The sequence below is a fragment of the Malaclemys terrapin genome, chromosome 4, assembly GCF_027887155.1.
Source record: "Malaclemys terrapin pileata isolate rMalTer1 chromosome 4, rMalTer1.hap1, whole genome shotgun sequence".
Lineage (NCBI taxonomy): Eukaryota > Metazoa > Chordata > Testudines > Emydidae > Malaclemys > Malaclemys terrapin.
In genome coordinates this window covers 20703458-20715370 of record NC_071508.1, presented here as the reverse complement: position 1 = coordinate 20715370, position 11913 = coordinate 20703458, and the positions used below count along the sequence as shown (strand labels likewise).

At 48.3% G+C, this 11913-nt stretch overlaps 1 long non-coding RNA gene across 1 annotated transcript; it reads right to left on the bottom strand.

The window, feature by feature from the left end:
- Positions 1–4917: 4917 nt before the first annotated feature.
- Positions 4918–6555, bottom strand: LOC128837355 (uncharacterized). The gene is made up of 2 exons (XR_008444928.1): positions 6475–6555; positions 4918–5485 (listed from the first exon to the last, which is right to left on the bottom strand). It is a non-coding gene; the product is annotated as an uncharacterized LOC128837355 (long non-coding RNA).
- Positions 6556–11913: the final 5358 nt, after the last annotated feature.

Here is an 11913-nt window from a genome sequence, read left to right as displayed (position 1 = left end):
AGTGGCTCGGCTCGCAGCCCCGCCGGGTCGGAACCAAGGGGGTGGGGTCCGGGCTAGTACAGGGGGGTGGAGGCCGGGGGGAAGGGAGGGGACGCGAATGGGAGCAAGAGGGGGAAGGGGTCGGGGGAAGGGGAGAATAAAGGCGCGGGCCAGGGGGATGGGGCAGAGACTGAGGGGGATGAAAAGGGGGGGAAGAGGGAGTCGAGAGGATTCCTTCAATACTCTCAAAAGTGCTGTGAAGACCTGAGAAGGAAGGTGTTCTAGGTGAGCAAAATACTATTATTTGTGTAAAAATTCAAGAAGAGAATGGGTCTGAGTCTAGATTTCCCTGCATCATGCGTGGTCACTTACACCAGGGCTAAGTGAGCAGAAAGTCAGTATAAACTGCTGGCAGGCTGCTTTGCTTGCATCGTTTGCCCACTGTGCGTGAGTCTGAATGATTTACACAAGGTGTAAGGTGAAGGAGAATGGCCTCCAGTCTTTCTCGTTAACATTCAAGTGAGGTGAGGAAGTGTCTTTTTTAAAGTTAGACAGAGATTCCTAGGACCAGATTTTCTAGGGCTCAGCAGACACGACTGGGTCAGATTTTCAGAAGAGCCAAGCACTGAGCACATGAAAATCTGGCTCTTACTTTCGGTGCCTAAACGGGACATGCTAACACCAGAGGGCAGTACAATTCTACAGCTGATAAGAAGCCAGGCCACCTACACCACCCTGCGTTATACACCTTACAGAGCCTCTCTTTTCTCAATGTGTGACTGCCCAGCCATGGGCTGCCCCAGCCCAGACTAGTTCTGGCCTGGCCGGGGCTTTAGAGCCTCTCCTTCCCCACCGGGGTCATGGGAGGGACCTTCCGCTCCCCACAGTCACAGACTTTAGGCCGGAAGGGACCGCTCGGGTCATCTAGTCCCAGCTACTGCAGACCCCAGGCCAGAGCCCCTCCCCGCGTCCATACAGCTGGAGTCGGGGGCGGGGGGGGGGGGGTCTCCAGATCCCCGAGTGGGAGAATCAGTTCCATCCCGGTTCCTCCTCCTTGTGACAGCGCAGAACAGGGGTTCCCGAACGCTCCCCTCCCCCAGCTCCCAGCCCACGCGGGCGGCTCTTTGTCCTTGAGGCAAATTCAGCAGAAAACTGCAGTGTCATCCTTCAAAGCACAGCTCAGTATAAGATGGAGCTAAGGAACAGTTTTTTTTTCCCTTTACCTATTATTAATGTAAGTACTTCTTCCAAAAGTGTGTTGTTCTCTGATTAGTTGAGATACTAGCACTCACTATAAGAGTATCACAGGAAAGATATCATGGGATATGTGTGTGTATTGTGTAATTGACTGAAAACATACAGGTAACAAGATGCTATGTCTCAGCAATAGGAAGATGCTGCAATGCAAGGCCCAGTTACCAAGTGTACAAAAAAGTGCAATTGTTCTTGATGACGGTTGCTTAGGAAAAGACTCGGGGAATTGACTGTCATTGAAGACTTGGAGACAACACTGATTGTCATAAGTGAAGGTTTAAGAATTTGGTGTTTACAGATCTGTTGCACGGTAGTTCTTGTATTGCTATAAAAGACAATCATTATTTGATTTTTTTACAGCACAGTGAATACCAGCACCACTGATCAAATATAAAGAAGCAACCAATCCTAACCCAAACAGAAATACAAACAAGGCATGCAGTTTTACAGGCAATCAAAATGATGTCAAGCAGCATATGATTACAAGAGCACCATCTGCCTGTTATTAATTCTGACAAATGTTTGTCTTGGAATATTTGCCCTAGAATTTCTCCCATTGTTAAGCACCTGTATTTTAAGATGGAAGTTTTAAAAATTAGGTGTGGACTGAACATGCCCAGTCAAAACCCCACACTGTGTTAAACCAGCACATTTTTCACTTAAAAAACCCACAAACAGACCTGTCACAGAAACCCTGAGCGCTGCAAGTTTCAGCACTGTGTAGACAGTGCATCAGCGCTGGTAGCTGCGCCCCTCATGGAGGTGGTTTTTTTAAGAGTGCTGGGAGAGCTCTCTCCCGGCGCTCTGCCGTGACAGCCACGGCAGAGCTTTAGCATTGCCAGTGTACACTAGCCCTAAAGAACTCACTCTCTTTAGTTTATCCTAGAGACAGGGCCGGCTCTAGGATTTTTGCTGCCCCAAGCAAAAACAATTTTGACCCCCCCCCCGTTTTTTTCTTACCCCACCCCCGGCCCCGCCTCAACTCCGCCCCTTCCCCAAATCCCCAGCCCTGCCTCCTCCCCCCAGGCTCTCAAGCCTAGGAGGGAGGGAGGGAGAGGGAGAAGCAGCGCGTGCGCCGCGGCCACTCGTAGTCTCCCCCTCCCTCCCAGGCTCTCAAACCCGGGAGGGTTTCGCGTGCTGCGGCCGCTCGGGATCTCCCCTTCCCTCCTGGGTTTGAGAGCCTGGGAGGGAGGGCGCGCAGTGGTGCGGGAGCGGCAGCAGCGGCAGCGGAGGTGAGTTAGAGCGGCCGGGGCACATTTTTAAGGGCGGCATGGCCCGCGCCAGAATGCCGCCCCTAAAAATGTGCCGCCCCAAACACCAGCTTGTTTTGCTGGTGCCTAGAGCCGGCCCTGCCTAGAGAAAATTAAGGCCTTGTCTACACTACGAGAGTAGTTCGATTTTACTTGCATCGAATTTTTGGAATCGATATTGCAAAGTCGAACGTGTGTGTCCACACTAAGGACAGTAATTCGACTTTGTGAGTCCACACTAACGTTGAAAGTGTCGACATTCGAAGCGGTGCACTGTGGTCAGCTATCCCACAGTTCCCGCAGTCCCCTCTGCCAATTGGAATTCTGGGTGTAGCCGCAAAAGCCTTTTGGTTAACAAAATGTGTCCAGGGTGCTTTTGGGTAACTGTCGTCATCCGTCCATCACTCCTGCCCTCCCTCCCTGAAAGCGCCAGCGGGAAATCAGTTCGCGCACTTTTCCAGTCATTGACAACGCGGACGCCACAGCACTGCAAGCATGGAGCACGCTGCGACCATCGCTGCAGTTGTGGCCGCTCTCAATGCCTCGCAGCTTATCATACAGCTTTCCCTGAGGCAGATGCAGAAAAGTCAGGCGAGGAGGCTACGGCACCGCGGTGATGGCCTGAAGTCTGAGAGTAGCACAGACCTCTCAGAAAGCACGGGACCCAGCGCCGAGGACATCACGGTGGCAATGGGTCATGTTGATGCCGTGGAACGGCGATTCTGGGCACGGGAAACAAGCACTGAGTGGTGGGACCGCATAGTGCTGCAGGTCTGGGATGAATCCCAGTGGCTGCAAAACTTTCGCATGCGGAAGGGAACTTTCCTGGAACTTTGTGAGTTGCTGTCCCCTGCCCTGAAGCGCAATGACACCCGGTTGCGAGCTGCACTGACTGTCCAGAAGCGAGTGGTCATAGCCCTCTGGAAGCTTGCAACGCCAGACAGCTACCAGTCAGTCTCGAACCAGTTTGGGGTGGGCAAATCTACCGTGGGGGTTGTTGTGATGCAAGTAGCGAAGGCAATCGTTGATGTACTGCTGCCAAAGGTAGTGACCCTGGGAAACGTGGAGGCGATCATAGATGGCTTCGCAGCGATGGGATTCCCAAACTGCAGTGGGGCCATAGATGGAACTCACATCCCTATCCTGGCACTGGACCACCAGGCCACCCAGTACATTAACCGAAAGGGCTACTTTTCCATGGTGCTGCAAGCACTGGTGGACCACAGGGGACGTTTTACCAACATCTATGTGGGATGGCCGGGCAAGGTTCATGACGCTCGTGTTTTCAGGAACTCTGGTCTGTTTAGACGGCTGCAGCAAGGTATTTACTTCCCGGACCACAAAATAACTGTTGGGGATGTGGAGATGCCTATAGTCATCCTCGGGGACCCAGCCTACCCGCTAATGCCCTGGCTCACGAAGCCCTATACTGGCGCCCTGGACACTGAAAAAGAACTCTTCAACTACCGGCTGAGCAAGTGCAGAATGGTGGTGGAGTGTGCTTTTGGCCGTCTCAAGGGGAGATGGAGAAGCTTACTGACTCGCTGTGATCTCAGCGAAACCAATATCCCCATTGTTATAGCAGCTTGCTGTGTGCTCCACAATCTCTGTGAGAGCAAGGGGGAGACCTTTCTGGCGGGGTGGGAGGTTGAGGAAAATAGCCTGGCTGCTGATTACGCACAGCCAGACAGCCGGGCGATTAGAAGAGACCAGCGGGAAGCGCTGTGTATCCGGGAGGCTTTGAAAGCAAAGTTCCTGAGTGAGCAGGGTAACCTGTGACTTTAAAGTTTGTGTACAGAGAAGCTGAACCTGCCCCCGTTTCTTTACCCAGTTAATGTTGACTGTCCTATCCAGTTACATACCCCCTTCACCCCCTTCCAACACACGTTTTGAAATAAAAATAGTTCTACTTTGTTAATGCACACCGTTTTCTTTAATACTGTTTTCGCGGGAATTTTTTAAAACTGGGACGCAGACTGTGGTGCGGAGCGGGTGTAGTGTAGTGACGCGAATGCAGCTTCTAAACTCAAGGATTGACAGGCTCCGCTGCGGTGGCATGGTTGTTTCAACGGAGCCTGTCACCCCTCCTGATCGGGACTGTGTGTATGGGGGGGGCTATGTGACTTTGTGGCAGGGGGAGGACGGTTACAGATCCCCTGCTGTGTGGCTCTGTGATCCTGCATAAGGACCGCCGCTTAAGATCTGTAACTGCCCTCCCCCGCCACAAAGTCACAGAGCAACCCACCCCCCACCACATAACATGAAAACAACCTCCCAGACTAACCAGGGTAACTAGTCACTGCATCACTGCACTGTGTATGTGCCCTGGTGCTGTGCCTGCCCCCGCCTATGTACCCTGCCAAAGGTGACTGTCCTGTCCAATTACCAACCCCCTTTCCCCTCCTCCTCCAAAAGAACATGATTGAAACAGTAGTTAACAGAAACGTATTTTTTATTATCAACTACACATGGAACTGGGAGGTGAAACTTGGACGGGGGCTTGTGTCAGGCGGGAAGGAAAGAACTTTTCAAATTTTGGGGAATGAGAGCCTTGTTACTAGAGCTCTCTGCAGGGGTGGAGTGAGAGTTAGCACGGACTCTGCCGCCTCTCCTTCTTTGCACTTTGGGTGAGGTGGGTATGGGACTTGGTGGCGGGGGAGGGCGGTTAGAGATGGACTGCAGCGGGGCTCTGTCCTCCTGCCTCCGTTCCTGCAGAACATCCACAAGGCGCCGGAGCGTGTCTGTTTGCTCGCTCAGTAGTCCAAGCAGCGTTTGAGTCGCCTGCTGGTCTTCCTGCCGCCACCTCTCCTCCGGATCCATGTTTGCTTGGTGCATTTGGGTCAAGTTCTCCCGCCACTGGGTCTGCTGTGCTGCCTGGGCTTGGGAACAGGCCATAAGCTCCGAGAACATGTCCTCCCGTGTCCTCTTCTTCCTACGCCTAATCTGCGCTAGCCTCTGGGAGTGTGATGCCAGGCTAGGTTGTGAGACAGTCGCAGATGGGGCTGTGGAAATGGGAAAAAGGGAGTGAATTCCTCAGAAAGATAAATGTAGTTGTGAACAAAGAACATAGTCTTTCTCTGTGAACAAGACCATGCACAGCACCTATCACATGCGCACTCAGCACAAGGTCGAATTCTCGGCCTTCGCATTTGGTGCCTGGGGTCTTGCACAGCACATTTGAGAAGCGGGGCAGCACAACGGAATTTCTGTTGCAGGCAGACATGGTAAGCCGTAGACTTGTGGCAGTTTAAAACTTTTAAATTACCACTGGCCTCATTTCACATTTAAAGCAATGTCAGTCCCTGCTGCCAGCAATCCGGCAAGCGGGAACTCTGCTCCTGTCCCACCCCCTCGCGGCTGTCCCCGGGAACGATCCCTTTTGGCTGCCCCTCTCCCGCCTCCACCGCGTGGCTGCAAACCAGCGGTTATAGTTCTGTAACGGGCAAGCAGTCCCAACACTAACATTCCCCTACCTAATTCAAAGCAGGTCACCATGAGCGACATCACCCTGATGAGGATCTCTGAGAGCGAGAGAGAGAGAATGCTCCGGGAAAGCCTCCAAAGACCAGGGCCGTATGCCGCCCTGCTGTGCAGAGCAATGATTCCCGAGTACTTGATAGTCTCGTGGCGCGGCAACGTGTCGTACTTCGGAGGACCCAATAAGGCCGCTCTCCCCAGGAACCTCATGCAACGGCTTTCCAATTACCTCCAGGAGAGCTTCATCGAGATGTCCCAGGAGGATTACTGCTCTATCCCCGGACATATAGACCGCATTTTACTGTAGCTGCAGTAGCAGGGACTAAACAGTAGAGCGGCTTGGGCAGGACAATCACGGAAAACCGGACATTGCTAGATTTTTTTTCAAAACTTGCACTGCCCATGACTAAACCGTTAAGCGCCTAGGGCACAGTAATCATGAACAACCCATTCTTTTAATTGTTAATATTCCTGTTCTGTTAAAAATAAATGTTTAGATGTTTACAACACTTACTGGCTGATCCTTCCCCAGATTCTGTGTCCGGGGTAACGGCTGGGGACACTTGGTAGGGGATCTCTGTAAGGGTGATGAAGAGATCCTGGCTGTCGGGGAAATCAGCGTTGTGAGCGCTGCCGACTGCCTCGCCCTCCTCATCTCCTTTCTCATCTTCCCCGTCCTCTAACATGTCCGAGGAACCGGCCGTGGACACTATCCCATCCTCAGAGTCCACGGTCAGTGGTGGGGTAGTGGTGGCGGCCGCACCGAGGATGGAATGCAGTGCCTCGTAGAAACGGGATGTCTGGGGATGGGATCCGGAGCGTCCGTTTGCCTCTTTGGTCTTCTGGTAGCCTTGTCTCAGCTCCTTGATTTTCACGCGGCACTGCGTTGCATCCCGGCTGTATCCTCTCTCTGACATGTCTTTAGAGATCTTCTCATAGATCTTTGCATTCCGTTTCTTGGAGCGCAGCTCAGAAAGCACGGACTCATCGCCCCACACAGCGATGAGATCCAAGACTTCCCGATCAGTCCATGCTGGGGCCCTCTTTCTATTCACAGACTGCACGGCCATCACTGCTGGAGAGCTCTGCATCGTTGCCAGTGCTGCTGTGATCGCCACGATGTCCAGACAGGAAATGAGATTCAAACTGGCCAGACAGGAAAAGGAATTCAAATTCAAATTTTCCCGGGGTTTTTCCTGTGTGGCTGGTCAGAGCATCCGAGCTCGTACTGCTGTCCAGAGCATCAACAGAGTGGTGCACTGTGGGATAGCTCCCGGAGCTATTAGCGTCAATTTCCATCCACACCTAGCCTAATTCGACATGGCCATGTCGAATTTAGCGCTACTCCCCTCGTCGGGGAGGAGTACAGAAGTCGAATTAAAGAGACCTCTATGTCGAACTAAATAGCATCGCAGTGTGGACGGGTGCAGGGTTAATTCGATGTAACGGCGCTAACTTCGACATAAACGCCTAGTGTAGACCAGGCCTAAGAGGTGATTTGATCATAGGCTAAGTACCTACACTGGAAGAAGATTTCCGATGGTAAAGAACTCTTTAATCTAGCAGACTAAAGCATAACAAGATCCAATGGCTTGAAAATGAAACAAACAAACAAACAAAATGTATGCCTAGTTTTTAACATGAATTCAACAGAGTACATAATTACAATTGTAACAACTTAACTAGAGATGTGATGGATTCTCGATCAATTGATATTTTAAAAATTAAAACTGAAAGTCTCTCTAAAAGGTACGCTCTTGCTCAACCAGAAGTTATTGGCTTGATTCAGAAATTGCTAAAATTCTATGGCTTGAGTTATTCTGGTCAGACAAGGCGATCATAGGGCAGAAAGGACTATTATAAATCCTAGCAGAGTGCCAGCGATCTCCCTGTGACATTGTGCAGTTTATATGGTTTTATAAAAACATGATAATAAGTGAATATAATGTAACTGGGATAGCTTTAGAAAAATATGATAAAAATATGGTAAAAAGTGAATATAATGTAACTGATATGCTTCATGCAAAAGGTCTCTTGTAAGGTATCATTACAAAGCTTATAATCTACTGAGTGTGATCATCCGATTTGTATAAATGTACCACTCTTGTATCTAAAACTAGAAATATAAAATATAACTCTGAGGGCCTATTGTAATGATGTAAAGTGTGGGCCATTAATGATGGTTTGGAATCTTGATGACTCCCATTGTCTGCAGATGGCTGTCTTTACCTGTGAGTCTTCCTGTATATGTGTGTGCTGGCAAGTGGGTCATGAAGTCTTGCAGTGACATGTGATCATGTCACCTGAACTGGAATCCATCTTTAACCTGGTGCTTTTCCAGTGAGGGGGGGTGGAAACCCAGAGGGACAAAGGGTTCCCACCTTATGCAAAAGATATATAAAGGGGTGGAAGAGAACACAAAGGAGAGAGGAGCCATCATGAAGAATCCCCTAGCTATCACCTGAGCTGCAACAAGAGCTGTACCAGGGGAAAGAATTGTGCCCAGGCCTGGAAGGTGTCCAGTCTGAGAAAAACTTACTGAAACATCTCTGAGGGTGAGATTATCTGTATTTAGTTTGATTAGACCTAGATTTGCGCATTTTATTTTATTTTGCTTGGTGACTTACTTTGTTCTGTCTGTTACTACTTGGAACCACTTAAATCCTATTTTCTGTATTTAATAAAATCACTTTTTATTTAGTAATTTACTCAGAGTATATATTAATACCTGGGGGAGCAAACAACTGGGCATATCTCTCTATCAGTGTTATAGAGGGCGAACAATTTCTGGGTTTGCTCTGCATAAGCTTTATGTAGGGTAAAACGGATTTATCTGGGTTTAGACCCCATTGGGAGTTGGGCATCTGAGTGCTAAGGACAAGCACACTCCTGTGAGCTGTTTTCAGGTAAACTTGCAGCTTTGGGACAAGTGATCCAGACCCTGGATCTGTGTCTGGAGCCAGACGGGAGTGTTTGGCTCAGCAAGACAGGGTGCTGGAGTCCTGAGCTGGCAGGGAAAACAGAAGCAGGGGTAGTCTTTGCACATCGGGTGGCAGCTCCCAAGGGGGTTTCTGTGATCCAATCCGTCGCACTCCCTATAAAAAATTCTTTCCCAAGTAATGCAGAAAGTGTCACTGGTGGTGAATGTGCATATGCAGATTGGTTTAAGTCTATTCAGGCTCCCTTTCCTCCCATTCTAACTAATGCCTTACCCCTATTAGTGGCATTTTACCTGTCAAAGGCCAGGACATTAACAGATCAGAGAAAAGCCATGTATATTAAAGAATCACTTCTCCACAAAATCTTCCCCCCTCCCTGCCATGACTCCTTTCTGCATGAGCTCCCAAAGTGAGAAGAAGGAAACAGCCTCTTGGTGTTCTGGTGCAAATCACAGTGAGCTCCCTGAATTTCATAGCTCAGAATGATTGATGGGGAACATGTATCTACAGCATCCCCACTAAACTCTCATTAGGTGAGAGGTTTACCAACAAAACAAATCAAAACCAAACAAACCACATAAGAACAGCCATGTTAGGTCAGACAAATCGTTCATCTAGCCCAGTATTCGGTCTTCTGACAATGGGCAATGCCGGGTGCTTCAGAGGGAATGAACAGAACAGGTAATCATCAAGTGATCCATTCTGTGTGTCACCCATTCACAGTTTCTGACAAACAGAAGCTAAGGACACCATCCCTGCCCCTTCCTCTCCCTTTCTCCCCTCCCCCTCCCCCCCCCCCCGCCCCCGCCATTGATGGACCTACCCTCCATGAACTTATCTAGTTCCCTTTTGAAACTTGTTCGTGTCTTCGCCTTAACAACATCCTCTGGCAAGGAGTTCTGCAGGGTATGTATATATAAAAACAGGGTATGTATAATATAGGGAAGTGATGGTCAACTTTAAACAGGAGACACTACTTGCTTTGCCTGTAATAAATTTGACCCTTCCCCTTCATTTTATGCAAGACGATGTCAGACAATTTGAGATGAAACCTGAAACTGACCTGGTTTTTCAACTGTACATGGAATACCATGTTCACATCTGGAATAGAAGTCCAGAGACTGGGCAACGAAAGTGATTAATGGGAAGCCTTTCATGCAACAATAGACTGAAATGATCAGGACTGTGTAGATCTCTCATTCCTTCTCTAAAGTAAAGAATGGTATAGACAGAGGTGTTGGGGCACTTCTATTCACCCTCAATACAAGAACAAGGCGACATTCAATTAAACTCACAGCAACATATTTAAAACTGATCAAACCTGTACAACACGTTCAAAAGCCAAGCCTGGGAGCTTAAACTCGTAACTTTGCTAGACACTAAAAATCACAGTCATAATAAAGACACTGGATTTACTGAAAGCTTGTCTCTCACCAACTGAAGTTGGTCCAATAAAAGATATTACCTCACCCACCTTGTGTCTCATGCATAATGAAAACATTTTCAATTATATTACATGGGGCATAGCCCTTCTATATTTTTGTCCTAAGTATGAGAGCCTAGGGAGGAGTAGGAAGAAGCTGATCATATGAGCAGGTTAGTTCATTTTGGAGTATCTGGCATCTTCCTCTGAAGTATCAAGTTGCTGTCAAAGGATCCTAAACTTGTTTGATTTGCGATGTCAATTCTTGCATGTTTTAGCATCAGCAAGTGACCTGAACTAGACCTTTAAGGCCAGTCTATACTCAGAAATGGAAGTGTTATGGTTGGTTGTCAGCAAGGGGTGCTGAGAATTGTTTCACTACTGTTGTGTGCACACAGGAGAGAGTTTGGGGGGCAGATGGGGAGAGGGAATGACACTTTCAGCATCACTGAGAAATATTCTTGTCATTTGCCAAGTCTAAAGAACACCTTCCGCAATAATAATGAAAACAGCTGTCCCCTCCTCACTAGCAGGAAAGCCCTTTTCAGCACTGAGGCAGGGGGATCTGTCACTGATAGCTGGTGTCCACTAGGGGTCCATTTGCAAACATAGAGGAGCATTTATACAGTTTAAATGAATGTGTTTGAGATCAATTAAAGCAACATGTGTGGGAAATGCAGAGATTAAGAAGAAAACTAAGGTCTCAACATGGAGCAGCCTTGTATTCCTCATTAAGCCACACTGAAAAAGTGTGGAGATTTTTTCCCTTAACTACATTAAAGTATGGCACGTCCATTTTAAAGGCCCATCCTAAGATAGAGGGAATTGATTTTACAGATCTATTTAGAGACTTTGTAGTACCAGGAAGTCAAGTTTCTAGTGACAAAATGTTACCTTACGTGAAGGACAATCAGATTCCTTTCCTCATGCTACACGCTGGTGTATGAGACTAGAGTCTTTCACAACCTGTTAGTCTTTAACATTTCATACACGATCTATAAATAGTTAGCATTTATTTGTTTCTCTGCACTTTACAATGGGGGGTATTTGAGACTACTATACAAACGGATCACAAGTTCACTCTTAGTGCATAAGATGCACAAGTTATCACCTTGGTTTTTGTAGCCACATATAGCTGCACATTCTTCCTATTATGTAAAGATATTCTCCCTTCAGATGAATGCTTAAATGAGGCCTTTCATAGGAAATAACTTGACTGTGTGCAATTCCAAAAGTGGTCTGTGCCAGCCAAAGCTTCAGCTAGTGCCTCCGAGTTTAATCATGGCACCATGGGGCGGGTTGGGCAAATATTCCTTGTAAATCTGATTTTTGGATTAGCTGAGTCACAAAGCAAGAAAGTTTTAAAATCCCAGCAGAATTGAGGTTGTTCAGTAACATTACTGACCTAAACCACGTCAGCTAAAGTGACAACATCTATGTTATGTCTAAGAGACAATCTGGCAGCAGAGGTGAAAGTCTTGCAACCAGCTGCCACCTGTGTGACTGTCAAATGAGAGAGAAGCACACTCCGTTGGCTGGTGGCATCAGATCCCAGGATAGATGTAAATTCATTGGAATGGAACACTGCCTC